This window comes from Pelodiscus sinensis, chromosome 1 (genome assembly GCF_049634645.1).
Source record: "Pelodiscus sinensis isolate JC-2024 chromosome 1, ASM4963464v1, whole genome shotgun sequence".
NCBI classification, from domain to species: Eukaryota; Metazoa; Chordata; order Testudines; family Trionychidae; genus Pelodiscus; species Pelodiscus sinensis.
In genome coordinates this window covers 243,327,556-243,333,555 of record NC_134711.1, presented here as the reverse complement: position 1 = coordinate 243,333,555, position 6,000 = coordinate 243,327,556, and the positions used below count along the sequence as shown (strand labels likewise).

At 35.9% G+C, this 6,000-nt stretch overlaps 1 long non-coding RNA gene across 1 annotated transcript in view; it reads right to left on the bottom strand.

The window, feature by feature from the left end:
• Nucleotides 1–676: 676 nt before the first annotated feature.
• Nucleotides 677–6,000, bottom strand: part of LOC112544556 (uncharacterized) — a 109,314-nt gene continuing 103,990 nt past the window's right edge. Inside the window, exons 3-4 of the long non-coding RNA XR_003087892.2 lie at nt 2,158–2,258; nt 677–748 (exon numbers count right to left, since the gene is read on the bottom strand). This is a non-coding gene — a long non-coding RNA (uncharacterized LOC112544556). The remainder of the gene's footprint in view (nt 749–2,157; nt 2,259–6,000) is intronic.

Sequence of the window (6,000 nt, the reverse complement as noted above, 5' to 3'; positions counted from 1 at the left end):
TCATCCTCCTAGGCGACATGGACCCCATCTTCACTGGCTTTGCCACCCTCTGCTCCCCTGGCTTATGAAGCCCTACACTGGACACCTGGACCCCACCAAGGAACAATTTAATGCCATGCTCAGTAGGGCCCGCATTGTGGTGGAGAGTGCCTTCGGGCATCTCAAAGGGAGGTTCCGCTCCCTCCTTACACACCTGGACCTCAGCGAATGGAACGTCCCTCAAGTAGTGGCGGCGTCTGCGTACTCCACACTATTTCAAAATATTTTGAAATAACCACATATACACATACCCTATTTCAAAATAACTATTTTGAAACAGGCATTATTCCTTGTCAAATGAGGGTTTATTATTCTGGAATAAGAAGCCTGTTATTTTGAAATTATTTCAGAATAATGGGCTTGCTGTGTAGACACTCACGTTGTTATTTTGAAATAACGTGAGTTATTTCGAAATAACGCTCTTATAGACATGCTCTTAGGCTGTTTTTCTTGGAAATGGGATTAATATTGAATTAGATAATAGCAGAGTCCTTGTTTGAGAAGCTTAGGGAGACTTTATATTTTGGACATTAATTTCAAACTGTGTAGTTAATTGCAAAATTTGCAACTCATACTACATTGGCAAGCCGTGCTGCTACTTACTTCAGTGGGGTTACTTAGAACAGTAAAATTACTCACATGTGTTTGCAGGTTCTCCAATTTTTCAGCCATTTCCTCAATAATTCACGAAGAGAAACAATGGTGATAGCTGTTGAATATAATGTTTGTAGTAGATTATTTGTCCATATCTCATTTCAGTCTTAACTACAGCGTGCTGTCAGCACCTAAATAACACTAACCATGGTTGCTATAGGATTCCCGGATAATACATTGTTTTGTTGCACTCTCACCTGCTTTTGGTGTGTATGCACACCTGATCAGGTCTAGAGAAACACCCCATATGTTAGGAGAGAAATGCTTACTTCAGGTCAACTGATTGAAAGAGCCATAAAAAGACACATTTTAATTCAAATATGTGTGAAAACATGAGTTACACTGGCACACTTTTCCAAGTGAACATTCAAAGAAGGCCCAAGTCAAACCCATTATCTCTTATTCAGTGCCTAATATCTGTCTTTGAGCATAGTTTTTCTCTCCATTTTAGTTATAGATTCATAGGCTTGAAGTTTCCTTTCTGAATTTGTTTCCATAATAAAACATATGGGATTAAAAATGTCCAGTTTTCCAATGTAGGAAGTTACTCTCTGAGCTGCTTCTAATTCATCTTCTGCTTTAAAGCAAAGCATTTTAACATCTCATGCCACCTGCAGGGTTCTCAGTACATATCTCAGTGTCACCCAAATATGTGGAACAAGCTGCACTCATGTTCCTCCAAGCTGTGTCCATCTCAGTGAGGACCAGCTGCATTGCGTGACCTTTGCCACTGGTAAGGATAATTCCCCATTGGTAATACTTTAAAAATGAGTTAATAGATTTTGATGAAAAAATCTTACACTGAAAAGTGAATTTTCCGATGGCATGAGTAATGTCAAGCCAGATGCAGATGTCATGCAGACATTAAAGTGGTAAATGTCACCTTAGTTTTAAAATGGAGCTGTGTCAAAAGATTTGTGGTATTAAAATGGATCTTTACCACAATGGTTTCTAATGGCTCCATTTTATCAGTCTAGCTGCAGAGTTCTTGTTGACATTTGTACACACATTCAGCTCTTATAAAACAAATCTTATCAGCAGATGATTTTCAAGTGATGACTGATTTTTCTTTTTAAAAAATGTATCATGACCATAGCCCAATTTACTAAGTAGCCAGCAAAAATTCAATTTATAAACATACAGCTAATTTTTTTTAACAAATTAGAGTACTGTAGGACTGTAGAAGTGCTAGAGACAGCTGAAATACATTTTCATGTGTCAGGAATAATCAAACTGATTTCTTTTCCCTTTCATCATCAAGTAAATTGCAAGGCAGAAAAGTCATAATATCAATTTAAAGCCCCAAAATAATTGTTCAACAGCCACAATTTCAGTAAAAGGGCAATAAATTTCAAAGATACAGAATATTTGCAGTGAACCTTCCAAATGTTCCTATTCTATTAAGCTACATTTATAATTATAATTGCATTCTGCTCTGTAACAAACATTATAATTGCAACTTACCTACTTTTACAGCCCTTTTCTGTTTATCCAAACCTCCAACCAACCATTAAGAGACTGATAAATGACCAAAGGCTGTAGTTGGTTTCTTTTCTTGGAGAGACCTACCAAGAAAGTAAACACCATATTACATTGTTCTTACATAGGCAGGAATCCCATTTATATCGGCTAGAATTCTGCCAGAGTTAAAGACTATAAAAATGATCCAAAGAATTTCTCTGTGTAACATACATTTGCTTACCACGGTCCAACCCTGCAAATAGTTATGACTATGATTAACTTTATAAACCTGACTTCAGTGGAACTAGTCATGTGTGTAAAATTAAATATGTGTAAAGCTGTTTGCTTCATCAGAGCCTTTATCTACTGTTTCAAGCAAAGCTCAAAATTAAATTAAAAATTAAAAGTGATGTCTATTTATTGTAATTTACTCCCTTGCCTTTGTTACTAAGTGCAGTTCTTTTATGCGTCTTAGTCTGATTTATTGGCTAATCAAAACATTGTGATGAAATCTATCTCACGGTATGTCTAGACTGCAGAGTTTTTCCGGAATACAGTGTAGACTGGACAAATGTCGAAAAAGTGTCTTCCGAAAAAAAACCTGGAAAAAGGTATGCAAATTACGATTCACTTGATTTGCATATCTTTTCTGGAAAAAGATCGCAGTGTAGACATATGTAGGAAAAGCCTTCTCTTTCGAAAGAGTCTTTATTCCTCATAAAATGAGGAATAGACGGCTTCCAAAAGAATGCCCCCACTTTTTTGGAAACTGTTCCAAAAAAGCGGATGAGTTTCCTGAAGTCTAGACATACCCTCAGTGGTAATAACTTCTAAAAATATAATGACAATCTACTTTTGTTTTCTTGCATCTGATAACTTATAAGACAAATAAAAACAAAACCTTTTAAGTTACATGAACTAAGCCCATGACTTAGTTCTAACTTTTAACTAATCACTTTAAAAGGACACGAATAGATAACTGCAGTCTTAAAAGAAAATGAGTATGCTTTTTATGTTCTCAGCAATATCCTCACTGATTTAAAATAAATACTTTATGAAATAGCTGTGGATAGCCATTTTCTTTTCATGATATTTATTGTTATTTCACCAGCCTCAAAATAGGAAATGCAAGCACTTTAGTAAATGCAGTAAGAGTGGCTGTCTGCTCTCACTGTATCTTCTAATAAGTCTCTATATCCTTTGCTGAATTGCTGTTTTGTTAAGTCTTACTGCAGTCTTTCTAGTGAATAACAGCACTTATGTCTTACAGTAAATGAACACATTTTCTCCCCTTTGTTGTTTAGCAGCAGAAGAATGTTACTTTCCCAGAACTAGGCTAAAGCAAGGCACCAACTTTTTCTACAACTATACATATACAGTGCATTCTAAAAAATAGTATAAGCACAGGTTAAGCAATAATGTGCATCTTGCCACCTCATCACAAGAAATAAATAATTTAAATTTGAAGACTCTAATATCAGATATGGGCTGTACTGGGGACAACTATTCTGGGTTAGGACTGACTACAGACTAGGTAGTGCTGGCTAGCAAAAGCTGTTGGGGGATGTGTTGATTCAATTTATATCTTCTGCATTGTCTACTAGCAGGTGGAAACCTTGGGAATTCCAATGACATATTACAAGTTGCATTCTTGTGCTACCCCTCTAGGAATCAGAAAACAAGATTATAAGAATATCACAGAAATTAAAAATACTTATTAGCTGGAAAGGAGAATGATATAGATTGAAGTAGTCAGATACAAAATGATCACGTGCATCTGCCTTCATCTCCCAAATATAAAGGGCAAACTTCCCAAAGTGAAAACTTTTAGGATACGTTTACACTGCATGCTTATTTCGAAATAAGCTAGTCCAAAATAGTTACTCTGAAATAGCTTATTTCTAAATAGCATATCTGCACTGCAGGAAAGCCTCAAAATGAGTCTGAGGCAGGCTTTCCTAATGTAGACATGGTATCTTGATTTAGAGCCCTAGTAGGCACTGGAGAGGAATAACTTAGAATGGTCCTGGTGAGGGGCTATTTCGAAATAGCAGCAGTGGAGCACCTATACAGGCTTTATTTTGAAATAGCTATTTCAGAATAGGCATTATTCCTCATAGAATGAGGTTTACAGATTTCAGAATAAGTCGTCCATTATTTCAAAATAACGGAATGGCTGTGTAAACGCTCGCATTGTTATTTTGAAATAACGCACCCCAAGGGACCAGTGAAGGCCTTAGATAACTGCAAATTAAAACTCATGATTGCCAGTGCAATTACTTTCTCTTCACAATCACAAGGAAATGGTGGCACTGAGTTAAGTTCCACCCTGATCGGTAGGGGAGAGGGGAGAGGTGGGATGTGGAGTCTCCCTTTGCAGCATCTATATTTCCAAGATTTAATTACATTTGGGAATTCCTGTGCCCCATGCCTCCCACTAGCCCCTTTTTTCTCCCCAGCCTTTAGCCCTTCCCCACCCTTTAATCTCTCTCCACCAGATGGAATATCATCCCAATTCCCAAAACATAATTAGAAATGTATATAGATACAAATGTTTGTCAGTTGTATTCCTTTATGATTCTAAATGCCTTCTTGTTTATCTGAACATATACAAACCTCTTCCTTTGGAAATAATACAGAAATTGAGTGAAAGTTGCATGATTTCCAATATTTACACTAAATAGAGGCCTAAATACAAGAATTAAACCCCTGAAATTTGGAATAGGATCCATAGTTTGAATTTTACAGTTTAGACACAACTCTAACAATCTTGTTTTGTCCAAGATGCAAATGCAGTGTCACTAGCTTTACACATTGCTCTTTTTGTTTCTCGTGTTATACAACACAAAGGATATTAGAAATCTGCAGAACTTTGATCAAGCTAATTTAACTTTTTAATACCTCAAGATTTTAATGGTAGGAATGCTGCAATTTAGGACAAAAATTTTAATAACTTTTTTTCTCCAGATCAGTTTTCCTTTCCATAATAGGGAAGAATGTTTTTGAGATTAATGACAGGAAACTAAAAATCCATATTGTATTCCTTACTTTGCCACAAACTTCCTGAATAGCTTTAGGGATGCTAATTAACCTATCTATGCCCTAATCCCTCCCAGCTCTAAAATGAGACTAGCAATATTTGTCTACCTCCCAAGGAGGTTGTGAAACTAAATAAATTAATGGACATCTGAAGTGACTCTAGGATGGAAAGTGCTATGTCATTGTAAGTTATTATAATTCTTGTTAAATATACTTATGCTTTTATTCCAGTTACTATAGATATAAAATAAACATAGAATTTATATTGCTTATATAGTGTTAGACCATTGTACTGCTTATATAATCTCCTTGCCTTTCCTTTCTTTTTAGCTTGTTTGGAAATGTGTAACAAAACAAGAGAAATCCACTAGCCAAAAAGCGGGATTCAAAGAATGTTCCAATTGTAACCTAAGCTAGTAAAAACAAAGAAATTTTTAGTTAGGAAGACTTCCAATATCTGGACACAACAGGGTGTTTCCTTAATCATTTCCTCATTGTGCCCTATTGTGTCTGTGTTAGAGGACAGTCTGAACTGTGATTTTCCTTATTATTAGTTTCTGTCATGTTAGGATACTCAACAATCTGTTTTGTTTGTTTGGACATTTAATATCCTCTTTTCATAATGCAGCTCTATCCCTAGAAGGTTACTTTACTGTCCTTCTCTGGGAGTCAGTTATCTTATAACTCGCTGTTACGACATTGATCTATTGGCACGATAATTAAGATTGAGGAGACTAATTCGTTCCACATAAACTTCTAATTTATGCAGTTTTTTAGGTGGAAAAATAGGATTTGGTCTGAAATTTC